Genomic DNA, 17584 nt, shown 5'->3' with positions numbered 1-17584 from the left:
TACAGCTCAGTTCCAGTGCAAATCGCATCTGTTTCAGTGCCACGCTTGTCTGTCACTGGCACCCCATGCTGGGCAGCTGTCTGTTTGCATTGCCCCTCTCCGCACACACTCTCCCTTCGCTCTGATTGGCTGAATGGAGAAATGGGAGTTGTCAGCTCCCTTTTCCTATTGGACGGAGTGTATTCTCTGACGTGGATGCATTTCGGGGACCATGTCTGGCATGACGTTACGCACCAGCCACAGACTCGGGGGGGTGGGGGGGTGGGGGAGTAGGATTTGTGCTGCAGCACCCAGGACAGTTATCCAGTTTTAAAAATGAAAGGGAGATGGAGAGAGAAAGACAGAGAGAGAGGGAGAGGGAGAGAGGGAAAGAAATGGAGAGAGAGGCAGGCAGGCAGGCAGAAGGGGATGTGCTGTGAAAGTAAAGCAGCGGTTAGCCTGGTACACTCGTGTCCCGTGCCAGTGGTCTCTCCCGTCCCCACGGCGACGGCAGAGGAGGGCAGGGGAAAGGGGGAAAGGGGGAAAGGCGGGGCGTTTTAGGGGCACGAGGCGGGACGCGTCAAGCGCCCCCCCGTCCGAGAGTACAGCCGAGCCCAGCGTCGTACTTCACCGTGGAGACGAGCGACGAGCCCTGCTGCACGGCAACCTGGGCACGTCGCTTCCACGGCAACCGTTTAACTGTTTCTGCCAGCCCGTCCGGTGACAGCGCTTCTGACCTCACCGCGCGTTCGCGCGATCCGAGGCACGTGTTTGCATCGAGCGCATTCTACCCCCCGTTTCACACAGCCAAAGTTCTGCGGGCCAGTTGTGTTGTGCAGAGGCTAAGGGTGTAGCCCCTGTTGTCCCACTACGGCCGGTTCAAACCAAAAACATTGAGGAGAAACTGCCCCTAAACTAGTCCTGCCATCACACGCTACATAAGAACGCGTGAAACGCTTGCAGTTCTATCGACCCCGTAAGGTGTGAGGTCACAAACGTGTGATTAGAATGTTCGTAACTGAACATTCTAATGGTGATGTCACAATCACTACTAATAATTGAAAGCAACAGAGTTCTAGAATACCGACTTAGAATTTTTTTAATTCCAAAAAACCAGCCCTTCAAAGGGTTAAAGTGCAGGGGAGCGGTCTCTCTTCACGTGCTCCCTGCTAAATTGCTTGTTTGTTTCCGCCCTGCTGTTTGCGCCGGTGAAGTGAAGTGGAGAAAGGCTCTCTCTCTGCCTTCACCTGCCTGCCTGCCTGCCTCCCACGCCTGTTTCCAGGCTGGAATCGGTCAGACCTTTCACCGCCATGCAGTCAAAAAAATAAAAGAATCAATCAGCATTATTTATACATGAGACAACAAACATAATCCAGCTGGGCATTAGCTTGGAGTAGGAAGTCAGTAAATCAGTCTTTAGCGAGGCGCTAGGTGTATCTCAGTAGCACAGGCTCGGCTCGGTACATTTGCAGCAGCCTTTTACTACGCAGCTTTCTCTGGAGTGGCGGGAGCGCAGTTAAAAGCATTAAAGGCCGCGCTCATTTTTCAGCACGCTCCATTCCCAAGGGCTGCTCTGAGAGCCAATGAGGAGCAGCGTGGATAATGAACACAGAATGTAATTGGATGTTGACGGGACTCTGGGCTAACGCATCCGCTGCGGCGGCGTCATGAAAGCGCTGGGGCGCTTAAAGGGTTAACATCCTCAGCCTTCACCTTGGCGGAAAAAAGCTGTCCCCCGTCGCCGCGGGTGCCCGCCGCCAGGTTTCCACGGCAACCCATTAAGCAACAGACTCCGTGGGGGGGGGGGGGGTATGAGAAAGAGGACAAAGAGAGGGAAGGAGAAAGGGAAGGTGGTGACACAGCAGGGGAGGGGCGGGATTGAAAGGAGAGAGAGAGAGAGGGAGAGGGGGAAAGGGAGAAAGAGAAGGTGAGGAAGACAGAGAGAGACGGAGAGATGGAGAGAGAGTGGGAGAGAGGGAGGCAGAGAGAGATAGATAGATAAAGGCAGGGGATCGCTTTCTTCAATCACAGTGTTCTTCCAGGAAGCAGGAGCCAGGCTGTGTCCCAGCACGCCCCCCCTCCGCCCCCCCCCCCCAAGCTGATCCCTGCTGTAATCTCTGCTGGTCTGGGACGGGGCAGGTGTCGTGTGAGAGAGGGATGCCAGGTTTAGGCGGCCTCGCTGGGGAGAGTTAACCCCCCCCCCCCCTTCCACCGTGTGCTCATCTGTTCATCAGACAGCATTACCCCCCACGCACACCCCCCCCCACCCCCCCCTCCCCCAGCACCCGCCGGGGACCGCGTCTCGCCCCCCCCCCCCCCCTCCCGCCGGGAATCTCACTTTCTCACGTCTCCATGGCCCTGGCCTCACCTGTCACACCTGCTTCTCCCCTTGCCCCCATCCCCCCCTCCACCCAACCCCCCCACCCCCCACCCCCCGCCCCGCTCGTTCCCTTGCTTCTGTCTGCACTGAGCACCGGGGGGAGTGTGGGGGGGGGGGGGAGTGTCCCACTTACTCTAATGAATCAAATCAAATGGAAGTGAATGAATCAGTTTTATTTGAATTGCACTTTTTTATAGTGGACTGTCACAAAGATGCTTTATAGAGAAACAGACAGAGAATTGGGCAGAAATCCAGGCCTGAACCCCTGAAAAAAAACAAGCGAGGAGAGAAAGCGGAGGGATGAAATACGCTCAGATGACGGTGAGAGAAATTGAGCGTGAAAGCCATGGTCAATTAAAAATACGAGAACTGTTGCTCTGTGCCTTCCGGAAACTCCTAAGGATGAGCTTCAGGGAAATGAAAATATCTCTGAGATTGGACTTCAGAAAAATTAAAATATCTCTGAAGATGGGCTTTAGTAAAATGAAAATATCTCTGAAATTGGACTTCAGAAAAATGAAAATATTTCTGAAATTCGGCTTCAGTAAAATTATTATATCTCTGAAGGTGGCTTCAGTAAAATTATTATATCTCTGACGCTGGGCTTCAGTAAAAGAGAACTGTCTGGCCCTCTTGTTTTGTTTTTCCCTAGCGGTGGTGAGCACGTTGCTGCCGCCGGCGTGGCCGAATGTAAAATGCTTTCTGACTGCCTCATTAATAAATAAAGCAAAGTGCTAACAAAAAAAAAAAAAAAAAATACAAAACAGTGGGAGATCGCTCACTGAGCTGCTGTGGTGTAGAGTGGCCAGGGCAAATGGCTTTATTACATCCTGGTGCTGAGCTCTTTATGGGAGTAAACCGGCCACAGAGGTGAGAGCCTATTTTTTTTTTTAGCAGTTCGTATTAAAGTCAGTGATTTATGTTTCTCTCTCTCTGCTATCAGACTGTGAGTAGCAGGGCATCACACACTCTTTGATTCAGTTGCACTTCAGGATTGGAAAATTGCGAATAGCTCGTTGTTGTCCCAGGGCAGTTGCGTCCACACTTTAATCAAGTGAAATAATTGAAGTGAAATTTAGTTTGATGAAACTGCTTTCTAAAGGATGCAGCTCGTCCCGTGTTTTAGCTGTCAAAGGTTGTCCTTCTTTGATTTGAGGTTCCCCTGGTAAAGGAGTTTTCCTGCGGAGTTGCTAATGTCTGCTAGCCACCGTGGCTGGCTCCAACCCGTATATATAGTATATACACTATGTGGCCAAAAGTATGTGGACACCTGAACAACCCATTCCAAGACCATGGGCATTAATATGGAGTTGGGTCCCCCCCCCCCCCTTTGCTCCCCTCTTCTGGGAAAGATTTCCACTTTGGGGGTGGGGGGGGGGGTGACTGGGGGATACAGGAAGGTACAGGAGGGTACAAGTCAGATTATCTGTTGCACTAGTGCAGGGACTTATGAAAAACACGATTTTTAAAAACACCAACCATTTGTGAGCCAGCCAACCTTTGCTGTAAGTATACCTGAGAACGGAGAATGACTCACGCAGGCATTTTGCGCAGGCGTGTGCAGTAAGTGCCCACAGCACTGTGGCCTGTGCAGTTTAAATGTGCCCCAGAAAGGGCAGGTGCTGCTTAATCTGCCCGTCTCCACACCTTTTAGCGGAGTTAGTCATAGCGGTACCCCCCTCCCCAATAATCACCCCCCCCACCCCCACAAACCATTCAGCACCACTGCTTTTATAACGAAACGTTAGCAGGTGATCTAGGAACGCGGGTAATCCGATCATAGCTGGCCTTGACTTTGCCTTAATTCACGAGGAGCGCGGTGAACTGCAAATGCAATTAGCGTGCTAGCTGCGCCGCTAACGTTCCCCCCCCCCCCCTCCCCGCCCCCCCCCCACCCCACCCCACCCCCACCCCCACCATGGTTTAATGAGGCTGGAGACACATGGCGCCATAGATTCTCAGAACTCCTACTCCCCCCCCCCCCCCCCCCCCCCCCCCCTCTCCCACACACACACACCCCCCCGTCCCCCCCCGCCCCATCCTCCCGCGGGGCTAATTAATGGGAGTGGGGTTTTTTTGTCACCGTCCCGCCCCCCCATCGGTGACGGTCTGTCACAGCTGCTGCTTTCAAACTCGCCCCTCTCCTTTTAATAGACACGAGTTGTGCGCGCGTGGCCGTATGGAGGATTCTGGGAGATGGCGGCGGAACTGCGGCCGATTCCGTTTCCTGTTTGGAACGAGCCGTTGGCGGCGCCGCCCACTCTCTCCCCGCCCCGCTGACCTCGGGGCTGCTGATGGCGAGGACCGCGTCCGTGAAGCCGTCGCGTCTCTGTCCTTTAGCTCTGGTGACATCACGCCCACGCCGCTCTGTATCCTCACGGTTATGGGAGAGACACAAAACCGCCTTCACCCGATTAACGAAAACAATAGAGCCACACCTGGCTAACCACTTTACCAGTTCGGCGAGTAACGACACATCCATCATCCATCCATCATCCAACACATCCATCCAAAGCACAAAGATTCTCAACACATAGAGACTACGTCCATAACAGGCCATAAAACCTAAAGCAGTATAAACCAGAACCATAAAAAATAAATATCTTTAAACAGTACCAAAGGAGGTGGAGTGCTATGTGGTGCGGATGGGAGGGTAAACAAGATGGAGTCTTAAAGAAGCGGGTCTTCAGTCTGAGTGATTCGGCTGTCCTGAGCCCTTTGGGGTGTTGTTGCTACCACTACGGGGGCAGTACATCGGCCTTATGACTGGGGGAAGGGACTCGACAGGTAAGGGAAATGACCAGACAGGTAGGGGAAGTGACCAGGCAGGTAGAGGAAGTGACCAGGCAGGTAGAGGAAGTGACCAGGCAGGTAGAGGAAGTGACCAGGCAGGTAGAGGAAGTGACCAGGCAGGTAGAGGAAGTGACCAGACAGGCAGGGGAAGTGACCAAACAGGAAGGGCAAGTGATCAGACAGGTGGGGGAAGTGATCAGACAGGAAGAGGAAGTGACCCGACAGGTAGAGGCAGTGACTAGACAGGTAGGGGAAGTGATAACACAGGTAGGGTAAGAGCCTTTCATCCTTCAGGTTGTGGATCAGAACTTGCTGCGGCATCCTGGTTGCTGCGCCACGGCTGGTTTAGATGGCTGTGCCAGGCTATTTCTGTTCCGTGCGCCCTCCCTGAGCTCTCGTTGAGTGAAGCGGGTTGGTAAGCCAGATGGTTGCAGTTGTACTCAGACTCTGCTGTTCAGCTGCCATCTATCATTTTCTGGGTGGGGAAATGGCCCTTTAGAGAGCGAGGTTAAATGTGCCATAACTGTGCCAAAAACCAGAGAAGCCATGTTGATCATGAAGAAAAATAGCATTCCTCTCCAGTCCTCCCTGCTTCAGACTGCGTGCGTGCATGTATGTGTGTCTGTGGCTGTGTGCATTTGTGTGTGTGTGTGTGTGTGTGTGTGTGTGTGTCTGTATGTATGTACTGTGCATGTGTGTGCATGTGTGTGTGTGTATGTATGTATGTATATTTGTATGTACAATGCATGTGTGTGTGTGTGTGGCTCTGTGCGTGTGTATGTGTTTATGTGAGTTTACGTGTGTGTGTGTGTATGTGTGTTTGTGAGTTTGCGTGTGTGTGTATGTGAGTTTGCGTGCGTGTGTGTGTGTGTGTGTGTATGTGTGTGTGTGTATATATGCATGTTTGTGTGTGTGTGTGTGTGGCTCTGTGCGTGTGTGTGTTTGTGAGTTTGCGTGCGTGTGTGTGTATGTGTGTGTGTGTGTATATGCATGTTTGTGTGTGTGTAAGCATGTGTGTGTGCGTGCTCCTGGGCTGTGCCAGATGTACGCGCTCAGCTGTGTATAATATGCAGTTGCATGTCAGTTGTGGATAAAACCCTGGTGACTCAGTGACTCTTGCATGGTAAGCAGGCCGGCACGTGGCATAGTGCTCAGAGCTCGGTCCCGGGCTCGCCGTGGGGTCTTCTGTCCAATCCCAGCGCGGATGGAGGCGCTGTACGTTCTGAGCTGATTTCCCGGCTGAAAAATAATACTGCTGCTTCATCGATTTACAGCGGGTCACACGGTCGTCCTCAATAAAACATCAGCCTGGGAACTCCATAATAAAACAGCACAGCTTAAAAATGACTGCTGTGCTGTGCTGTGATTCCCCCGATCAGAGACAATGTGTTTGGACAGGCAGGTTTTAATCGGTCGGATGTGTGTCGTATTGCTCATCTGAGCGTTCTGACTCCTCGTGCGTCAGCCTCCCCGGAGGTCAGGGATGATGAGCGGCTCTTTAATTTCGGAGGGAATAGCGTAAGGATGCTGAAACGCCTCGCTTCATCCGAGTTCCCGAATTCAAACGAGACGCCGCTGTGACTCTGTGGGTCCGTTTTGCTCCATACGCCTCCTATGCAATGACAGACCTGGTGTAGGGATTCTCCACTTGCTCTGGGGGGCTAGCAGGGGCTAGCAGGGGCTAATGGGGGCTAGTGGGGGCTAGTGGGGGCTAACGGGGGCTAACGGGGGCTAGTGGGGTCTAGTGGGGTCTAGTGGGGGCTAACGGGGGCTAACGGGGGCTAACGGGGGCTAACGGGGGCTAGTGGGGGCTAGTGGGGGCTAGCGGGGGCTAGCGGGGGCTAGCGGGGACTAGTGGGGGCTAGTGGGGGCTAACAGGAGCTAGTGGGGGCTAGTGGGGGCTAACGGGTCCATATCACAGCGCCGTACCGTCAGGGATTAGCGACAGAATCCCGGCGGGGGGGTCCGAGCTGCCCCCTGTGAACCCCCCTTCCCTGTTTCTGGGTGGTTTGGAGACTCTCCAAATCAATGCACTGAGAGCTGCCGTTTGGAATTGGGCGGCAGTGCAGTATAATGGGTAAGGAGTTGGTCTTGTGACCTGAGGGTCACAGGTTCGATTCAATTCCCAGGTCAGACACTGCTTGTACTCTTGAGCAGGGTACTTAACCCGCATTGCTTCAGTGTAAATGGATGCAATAAAAAGTTGTGTGAATTGTTCTGGATAAGAGCATCTGCTAAATGTAATGTAATGAATCCGATCTCTTGTGAGTTGACCACTGACCTAGCTGGAGATTCTAAAGCCTGATGATTCTCTTGATTAAGTAAAGATTTCACGTGGCACGTTGTCTGGTGCCACATTTTTGGCAAACCCCCGTTGCCTTTATTGGTTATAAATTGTCCGGCAGCGTCCTGATTTTTAATATTGTGCTTCTGCACTGTTTTTCTGTGCAAAAGTTGTTCAAGTGTGTGAGCTGTCAACAGTGGCATTCTCTCATTTAACTGCCGCCTACATCAGCACAACATCAAGACCTGCTTGAGCTGAGAGACTTACTAACACCATATTATTCACCGTTATTAATATGACCATAAAGCAAATTAATTCTCTAAATGTAATCTTTTTTATTTTCATTTTTTGATAACGTGGCCCTTTAATTTTCCTAAAACTTTGTCACAGGACATCCTCTGTTTATATTAAAAAAGTAAAAGATCATTCTTCCTTGGGTATGAAAATGTGCTTGTCTCATATGAATATTTCAGCACGCTGAGCCTTTCAAGAGCAGCATCTGATCTGGACGTTACTCACCCATATTTTCAAGCATTTACGTAAAAACCATTATTAAAAGGGAGCATTGTAAAACGAGTGGCATTTTGAGGTGGACAGAGAGAGTTGGTGTGTGGGAAGATAATGGATCGGGATAATGGAACAGGATAATGGAACAGCTAAGTTAACTGCGCTGTTAAGTAAGTGACTGCATGTGCTGAATAAGACAAGGACACTTAGCAAGCGCAGACCTCTGCTTCCACCGCCCCCCCCACTACCCCCCCCCCCCCCGTCTTTTTATACAGACTAATCCTAATCCCTGGTGATCTACGGGGACACAAGTCGAGCCATGGGACCGACAGAATGGGAGATTAAGAGGACAAGAAAAGGTTTCAGAGAGACCAAAATAGGTCTCGTCACTGGAGAATGTTCACTGAAGCCTTATTGTTAATCGTTTTACCCAGTGAGTTGTGCAGGGGGAAGAGGGGGGGGGAGGAAACTGAAAACATGCAGGACCAGAATGACTTGTTTGATATGGCGTGTGCTCTGTCGTCTTCTTGGTCACCGCGTAGGTGTTATTTTTAAACTGCATTTGAAAAGTGCAGAATGCGTCATTGTTGTAGCTCTGAGAGGTTTAATTCATCACGCTTTCATCTGTATGGTAGGGGTAGACGTAGGGTGCGTGGGGAGGGGGGGTGGGGGGTGGGAGGGGGCTTGTAATTAGTTGTCTCGCTCCGATTGTAAAGTTGTGGGGGGTTGATTGAGTTCCGGTGGTTATACAGATTACACACACAGATTTTTTTAATGAAACAGAGAATATGTATCCTTTGCTATGCATGGGTGGACTGCATCATACAATCTCAGTTTTAATGTGAGGCAGTGAAATTAGTCTAATCAAGCAAGAGGTTTGGAAAAAGCCTGTATTTAAAAAAAAAAATAAAAAAATAAAAAAATTTTTACTGGTCCGAAATAAGGTTGACATGGCAACCGCTCCGTTGGCCTGTTTACAGATTTAAATTCTGACGGACGCGGCTGCTCCTGATTTGTTTCCCCTCGTTGCGCTCGCGGGGCATTGTGGCAGCGAGCCGCGGTGACGGTGTGTGGAAAATCGGCGCGCGTGGCTTTTGTGTGCGGTTCCCTTTTCCCGAGCGCCGGCCTCCTCGGGCCCCGTCTCTCCGTCTGCGCCGTTCTCTCTCTCCCCCGCCCGGCGGCGAACGTGACCCGCGCGGCGCCGCCACCGCCATCGCCGGGGCCGCCATTTCTCAGCCTGACCCCCTGAACGGAGGCGCAGAAACGTCCACGCAGAAAGCGGCTCGCAGAGAGAGAGAGAGAGAAAGAAAATGACAGATTAACAGAAACGCAAACACGCCTGTGAAAGAGACACGTGAGAGAGGAAAGAGCAGGGGAGGAGGAGGAGGAGGGGGGGGGAGGAGGGGGGAGAGGGGGAGGAGGGAGGGAGGGGGGGAAAGAGAAGAAAGTACTGGAGCAGACTCCGAGCGAGCGGAGAATAAAGGAGAGGGGGAGGGAACGGAAGAAAACAAAGACACGAGGTGCGAGCGAACGGAAGAGTCGGACGGAGGAGTGGTTGTGCTGAGGGTGCAGCGAGAGGGGTTAGGTGAGCCCAAAGTGAGCACAGGTCCCGTCCTGGGAGGTGTGCTGTAGTGTGTGTAGTAGTAGTTCACCCCCCCCCTCCCCCCCCCCCCAGTGTCTTTAGAAGAGGTGCAAGGAAAACCCGGAAAAGCTGCTGCTGGAGTGTAAGCATCGATTTGGGATTACAAAGGTGCTGCTGCTGCTGCTGATCAGGTGAGCTCAGAGACCCAGCAGGACGGAACACGCACAAGACTCACAGCATTTGTGTCTGGGGGGTGCGTGGGGAAGGGGGGTGGGGGGTAAGGACGGTGCGGGGGGGGGGGGGGGGGGGGGGGGGGGTTTGTCTGATGCTGGTGTTGTGCTGGAGGGGGGCAGCACACCTGACCCGTCTTCGGCAGGACTGATTTATAATCCCTCGAAGGTGTTCTTACAGACCAGCAGGGGGTCCTGTTATTGTCTTATGACTAAGACAGCCAATCTTTTTTTATGGCTATATGGAGTCTGAAGAAGTACTGTGAATATTGTGCTTGGGTTCCTTGTTGTTGTTTTCAGAGATTAGGATTTTCTTGTGGCAGGATTACTTTCTAAGGACGTACGTTTTGTTGTAAAACGGCAGATGGCAGTCTGAACTGCAGTACTAAATCACAGAATGAAGATTTAAAATAGTTTTTTTGGGGAATTACTGACACTCTCCGTTAAGGTGTTGCGTTTCGTGGTATTTGGTTATTTTAATGTCGACACACACTCTCTCAGTTTGCTACGTGCTTGTGTGTTCGTTCTGCGTGTAATTGTTGCAGGTGTGACTTCTGACATCATGCATACCTGTAAAATAAATCTTGGCGAGGCTTCATGCTTGAGTGTTCCAAAGCGTTCTCCAGGTGCAAAATATATGTTGAAATATAAAATCCAACAAGAAAAGGTATTTAGCTTTTACAGGTGAGTCTATTAGAAGTGTATTTTACAGATGAGTCTATTAGAAGATTATTACCACTGTACTATGTGCAATTTCATGCACATATGTAAATATAGCTGCGGCGTAGTTATAGATAAATGTGTGTATGTTTGTGTTATTTGATTAAATACTGTAGCCTATGACCCGGCAATTCATTTTTGTCCCCTGTAGAGGACCAGAGTCCCTGGCCTTAGTGTGGCCTTACAGATCCGTATATTGTACTGTGTTGGAACACGCACTACAACAGACATTCAACAAAAATAAAGTAATTTTTTGGAAAATATTTTCACTGCAACATGTTTTTTGTCATCTTGTATTGTGTGAAAATTTATAAAAATATATATTTTCTGCTGGGTCTCAGGAGAATATATTTTTCACTGACTGAAATAAAAGATATTCGGGATTTAATGTCTTGCCACGCATTGACGCGTGATTTTTGAATGGACAAGGCCCTTGGCTATAATAGTCCCTCTGTCACATTCGCGCTCAGTGTGTTCAGTGTGTTCAGTTTACAAAACCCACAGGGCTGTGTGCCGAAGCCTGCACTGCTGTCAAACGCGGCTTTGTGAGTTTGTAACTTTAACCTTGTCCTGCAGACGGCCGTTTTTATACTGAAAGCTGAAGGAAACAATAGCCTGCTGATAGTAAAGCTTGACTCTGTGTGGAGAACAACTGACCGAACAAACAGAACTTCTATATTTAACCAACCGAAAAATTCTACTATCCTAGTATTGCTCTGGTTGGTGAACTATTAACTATGGGGTGGGGGTGGGTCTATAATTTGTAGTCATAATGGCAGAGAATATTGACTCAAATCTATTTTATCTGTGCAGTGCATTTTACAAAGGCATGTCGCAAATATGCTTTCCAGTGGACCCTGGCCTCGCATAACGGTGGCAAGGAAATGTATCAATTTTGCAGCAGTCAAATTCACAAAGTGTTGCTCCCCCGAATTACTAATTGGCAACGAGTGAAATTATTTCTGCGGCAGAACTCATAAATGTTATTTGTAACGCAGTCGCTTTTCTAGAAGCCTCCTAAATCACCGCTTTTTAAAAAATGGTTTTATGGTGTTCACTCGCAGAGCTGGGCTCACTAAATCCAGTTATCTATTACAACAGAAGCTGACGCTGCATGAAGCTGCCCGGTTGTGTAAGGGAGGACCCAGAATGCATTGCAGGGCAGAAAGCTGAAGTTAGATTAACGGTGGCTTTTGGTTCTGAAACTTCGTCCTGGCCCCCCCTCGCCAAAGATACTGTATTAGTGACCAAGATATTGAACTCTGCCTGCTTTGCACTGAACATTCTATCTTTGTGATGTTTGACCTTGTGGTTTGGTTAGAGCAGGAGCTTGTGAATGCTCATGAACAGTGACACATTACTTCTTGTGGTTATAAATATACCGCTTCTTAATCTATGGATATTCTGAACATTGAATTGGGAAGTCTTTAAGAGCCAGCTGGAACTCTTTATTTTTGGGGGGCGGGCAGGAAGGAGTGCAGCATCTCGCTTCCGATGACTGTCTCCACTCTGGGTTTGGCTTGGGCCAGATGGCGCCACTCCCTGGGCCACCCTGGGATAGATTACACTCAGCCAGCAGAATGTCCTATCTGGGAGACACCTGCCCTCCCTGGGGGGGGCTACCATTTTGACAATGGCCTTCTCCTGTCCCCCTTTTGTCAAGCCCCCCCCCCCCCCCCTCTTTGGAACGCTGGCCTCGCTCCTCGCCACGCGGCGGGCCACATACCTCACTAAAGAAACGCTTTGACCTCGCCTCTCCCCTTTTTACCCCCCTTCTATGGATCCTCCATCTTCCCTCTCCTCCCTTTCTCTGCCTACGCTCACCTCTACTGTGGCTGCCGGGAGAACGACGGGCTGTTCGAGAACCAGCCGCGCGCGGACGGTTCGTAAACGCTGTGATCATCGCTGAGTCTGCCGTTAGCGTGATGAGAGACATAGCGGTGTAGCGGCTGTGTGTAACGTAACACCGCGACTGATACCGCTGTTGCTGTGCAGCGCTATATTAGCGTAAGTCATGCAAGGATGAGAGATTCCGTCAAATGGCCTGGTGTGTGCGTGTCAATGCAGTTTGGAGTGAAAGAGCAGTCGTTCCGTGGGTTGTGTTTGCTCTCCCAGGAAACGGCAGCTGGAAGGGACATAACTTTTTGCGAAGGGACATCGGGATTCCTGTCAGAATTTAAGGCCTTCATTGATCCGCGTTAGTGAATTGGGTCTTTAGAAATTCAATTTAATTAAAGCGCTTGCTGATAAATCTTAAGTAGTCTTCTGAGCTGCAAGTGGAAGGTTTTGTTCGAAGGCAAGGTCATTTTATGGGGCCTGCTCTATCTCTGGCTTTATTTAATTTTAATCAAGATAACGATTTAAACTGGGAATTAATTTTCAAGATTAGATTGCATTGCAGGATTTAGTAAATAAGTAGTAAAAAGGCGTTTTGATGGCTGAACCCTGCAAAATACCTTTACCTGGTGGGATTTGTGTACTTCACAGCAGTTTTTGAGAGGGCGACAGTGAAACAGGAGGTTGCAGGTTCAAATCTCTGATGGGTCTCTGCATTAGTCAATTCAATAAAACTTCCAGTTCTATAATTGAACAATGAGTCCAAAGCTTTGTCGGTTGATTCAGATGAAGGCTGCAACGGTGAAAAGAGTAGTGTAATTGTGAATAATCCACTGTCGTGCATTATGTGTTTATGCATAAACCAGGGTATGATGACATAACACGGGCCTCCATTATAACAGCTGGCAACGATCCCAGATTAGCCGGTCGGCATTTGCCTTACACGGGTATAAATATGCTAAAGGGGCTTTGCGTGTTGTTTTATTACGGGGCTTAAAATGCTGGATCTTGCAGGCAAACGCGTGTTATTGTGTGTGGTGATGGTGCTGAGTAGTGGTGTTGTGATGCAGGCAAACGCGTGTTCTTGTGTGTGGTGATGGTGCTGGTGCTGAGTAGTGGCGTTGTGATGCAGGCAAACGCGTGTTCTTGTGTGTGGTGATGGTGATGGTGCTGGTGCTGAGGAGTGGTGTTGTGGTGCAGGCAAACGCGTGTTCTTGTGTGTGGTGATGGTGATGGTGATGGTGCTGAGGAGTGGTGTTGTGGTGCAGGCAAACATGTGTTCTTGTGTGTGGTGATGGTGATGGTGATGGTGCTGAGGAGTGGTGTTGTGATGCAGGCAAACGCGTTTTACGCAGACTTCCACGGTGCGTTAAGATGACTGAAATTTGCCACTGGTATGGAGACGGCCTGTCTGTGGGGTTTGGTTAGGATGTTTACCTATATGCGTTTGTCTAAGGGAGCCTCGTAGCCTGGAGAATGAGTGCCTTTGTGCTGTGTCGTGTCATAGGTCCCTTATTACATTTATGTTACGTTCATTCCACCTCTGCTTCACTCCGGGCTGGCCAGGGGAGGATGGGCTCCCCTTCCATAGTTGGGTTCCTCCTGAGATTTCTTCCCTTTGGGGAGTTTTTTTTTTTCTCACCATGACTTGAGTGTTTTTATTCCCACTGGGGAGTTTTTACCACACGTGATTACTTTTTGGGGGTTCCGGCTTGGTTTTTGACCAATTTAAATTTTTTCTTACTCTATAAAGCCTATTTGTGACAGTTCTCTGTAAAAAAATGAAATACTCTCAAAAAAGGGGGAAAAAAACCCCACTTTCTGGTCATATTGGCAGGTTCAGTTACGCCAGGCAAGATCAATAGAGCACAGAAAAGTATTTGAATCCAAAGCAAATACGTTTTTGACCCAGGTCTGCTGCGTTTCATAATTTGGAGGTGCGCTTGGAAACCTGTTCTTAACCTGAGTTGCATCAGTATGCAGTGTGTCCAGCTGTGTGTATCCAGCACGTGGCCTCTATGTAGAAACGGTGTGCGAGTTGCTCCAGATAAGGGCTTCTGCTGAATGCCTGTAATGTGGAGCAGGGCAGGCTGTGCATTCAGGTCTCTGATAAGGGAGATTTCCCCATTTGGGATTCAGGACAGGCTGTTCTGTGCTGCCTGTGACATCACCCACCAGCGAGAAATCACGATCACTTTCAACGCTTTGAAGGGGTCAGGTTGCTCATAGTGGCCCATGAAGTGACACTGATATGCATTTTTAAATATAAGTGGCACACATACAATGTTTATTTTAAATGTGTAAATTATTGCCTCTCTCTTACGGTAAATAAATCAGAGAACCGCATATTGCTAAATTTATTTTAAAGCATACTCAACAATTATAACCAAAGCATATATTGTTGAGTGTGTTTTTTCAATAAATTTAGCGATGCTGGATTTATTACTAAACATTAATTAATAGCAATTGCCATATGGCTTGGCTATGGTTAATAATACATCTTTGGCCATATCTCCCCTATTTGTGTGGTTTCTGTTCTTGTTGTTTTGGTAATACATAGGAAAGGCATGCATGTCAGGTTAGGTGCACTCCTGCCACTGCCCTTGACCTAGTCACCGGCCTCAGTACTGGAGCTGGTCCCCGGGCGCTGCACTGTGGCTGCCCACTGCTCCTGTATAACTAGGATGAGTCAAATGCAGAGGACAAATTACCCCACAGGGGTTCAATAAAGAATATATTAAATCTTAAACACACGCACACACACACACACACACACGCACACTCATGCACACACACACACACACACACTCTCTCACGTGCACACACACACACATGCACACGCACACACACACACACACACACACATACATACATACATACATACATACATACATATGCCGATGTTTCTGTGTACAGTGTCTTAATGTATCGGATGCTGCTGCGTAGCGGTGCAGCACGGTCAGGCCATGAGAAGCAGAATAAAAGCAGGGGTGCAGGCAGTCAGTCTGGATCACTCTGGCTGGGTGCTCGGTGCTTTTCCCTCCCCTTTCTGTGTCAGGGACCATCTGACTCACTAACATGGCCGCTGTCCTGCGGAGATATCCGGCCTTTTGCTTTCCCCCGACAGAGAACGCTGCAGAAGGACAACCTTAGTGCCGCTTGAGTGAAAACGGAAAGACCCGGGGAGAGAGGGGGGGGGGTGGGGGAAGAAAAGCGACGCCGTTACTGTTCAAAGACTGACGTTTTAATCTTTCCTCTTTATTTCCTTAAACCAACCGCCCCCCCCTCCTCCTCCTCCCTCCTCCCCTCAGCATCACAGCTTCAGACTTAGCCGGCATTTTAATAAGCGCTTAAAGTTTGAGGAGAGCTTAGCGAGGGCTTTTTCCGGCTTCCTGAGTTTTTGTGGCGGACAGCGGGCCTGGAAGCGGGTGAAAAGTAGGACGGGCGTTTCGCGTGCATTGCTCGACGCGCGGGCTTGCGTGTGCAGTTCTTTTTAATCAGGGAGGAAAAGCTGCTGCTGCTGCCGTCGCCGCCGCTGTGCGTTCTTCGCATCGTGTTGCCTGGCGGTTCCCCGGGACCGTGTCTATGGAAGCAAATCAACAAAAAGCCGCGTTCTCTATTCGGCACCATATTTGGGGCGTGTTGGGGTGCGCGCACTCCTTGCTCTGAGTAACATCCCATGATATTTTGGGAACCAAATGGTATGCCTGCACAGTGTAGATCCTTGGGGATATGTTTCCCAAACTTTTTTTTAGTCACCCTCCCACCCCCCCCCCTTCCGCCCTCCCCAAAACACACACACATCCCACACTGTGCCCTTTTACTTCAACTCACTGACTCCCGTCCCCATCCCCTCCATTGGGAACCACTGGATTTAGGTAGTCACTACATATGAGAGGAAGGGCAGGAAAGCAGTGCATTATGGGTTGGAACCATTGGCTTACTTGCAGTTGATCAACTGAACCGAAGCCTGAGCCAGCAAAGGCGTAGCAGGACTTTGTTGGCCCCTCAGACTAATAATGGAGTGGGACCCATCGGAGCAGAGCCTGACTAGGGGCCTGCACCCCTGCCAATGGGCCCCCAGACTGACACACACACACACGCACAAGGACACGGACACGCATGCACACACACACGCAATCAATCAATCAATCAAATTTTGTTTGCATAGCGTATTTTACAGCAGTTGTCACAATACGCTTTACAGACAACCCTGGTCTAAACCCCCACAGGAGCAAGCCTAAGGCGACAGTGGCTAGGAGAAACTCCCTGTCGCAGAGAGCCCGTCCTGCACGATCTCCGAAAACCGGGTCCTTTAGACCCCGAGAGAACTCACAGACCGACTGACGGCTTCAGCCAGATCACCAAACGGTAGAAATGGCCTGAGAATTTAAAATAAATATGTGTAGGAGTTTTCACAAAAACCTCAGAGTTTAGCCAGGCTGTTTTCTCACAGTTTTGGTTCTTTCTTTCCTCTTATTTACAGTGGCGGTTCCATGAGAACATTTGCTTTCTCTAAATATGTTTTTTTTTCTTCTATTTTTGGGCATGGCTAATATGCAGGCCTAGGATTCCTACAAAATGGAGTAGGCCTCAGTTGCCAGCCCTTCTGGGGTATGCTAAAAAAAAGAAACCTGCAAACAAAAACGAGAAAAGCAACTGCGCGGAAAAACAATGACCCCTGAGGTGCCAATTAACGGCAGTTTGGAGGCAGCGCGGATCACGCGATGGCCCGTGTTATCTCAGGACTCCACTCTCCCCATTCCTCTCCGAGACCTGGGCTTTTCCCCCTGGAGGACCCCTCTTGTTTCCAGCGGTTACGCGGGTGTCTCTGGACGTGCCCGTCCGCAGGGGACGCGGCGGCGGCGGCGGCGAGCCGTAGCTAGGCTACCGCCCGGCTCGGCGCTAGGCGCTCGGCTCATTAGCGCGCTGGCTAGCGTGCTGCCCTGGCTCCTGAGCGCTCGGACCCGTCTCTCTCACGGGCAGAACCGGCCGGGTGCATCATCATCGCTGATTTACTGTACATTTCTTTTTTGTTTTTTTGGGGAAGGGTGAGAAAACGGCTTCCTTTCAGCGTTGGAGAGGAGGCCCGCGTGATGAAAGGATAAATCGTCCTCTTTAAAAGCCCCTGTCGTCCTGGGCCTGGTTCAGAGTCCCCCCCCCCCCCCCCCCCCGCCCCTCCCACTGCTGCCTGTCAGCGTTCGGGTCAGCGTTTCGGGTCAGCCTTGTACAACACATTACCGCTGTCATGGTTTGATCCTCTTCATCTGTCT

At 50.1% G+C, this 17584-nt stretch overlaps 1 protein-coding gene across 9 annotated transcripts in view; it reads left to right on the top strand.

Moving 5' to 3' along the window:
* Nucleotides 1–17584, top strand: part of plekha6 (pleckstrin homology domain containing, family A member 6) — a 103650-nt gene that overhangs the window by 1380 nt on the left and 84686 nt on the right. Inside the window, exon 1 of one of the 9 annotated variants that reach the window (XM_035387602.1) lies at nt 9642–9716. The exons of 7 other annotated variants lie outside the window; for them this stretch is intronic. The gene's annotated coding sequence lies outside the window, so the exon portion shown is untranslated. Of the gene's footprint in view, nt 1–9641; nt 9717–17584 lie in introns of those variants that run through there. One more of the 9 variants, XM_035387605.1, reaches the window with a different exon arrangement.

Source organism: Anguilla anguilla, chromosome 13, assembly GCF_013347855.1.
Source record: "Anguilla anguilla isolate fAngAng1 chromosome 13, fAngAng1.pri, whole genome shotgun sequence".
Taxonomy (NCBI): Eukaryota; Metazoa; Chordata; class Actinopteri; order Anguilliformes; family Anguillidae; genus Anguilla; species Anguilla anguilla.
Note: the sequence above shows the minus strand (reverse complement) of the source record. Positions and strands in the feature narration are given on the sequence as shown.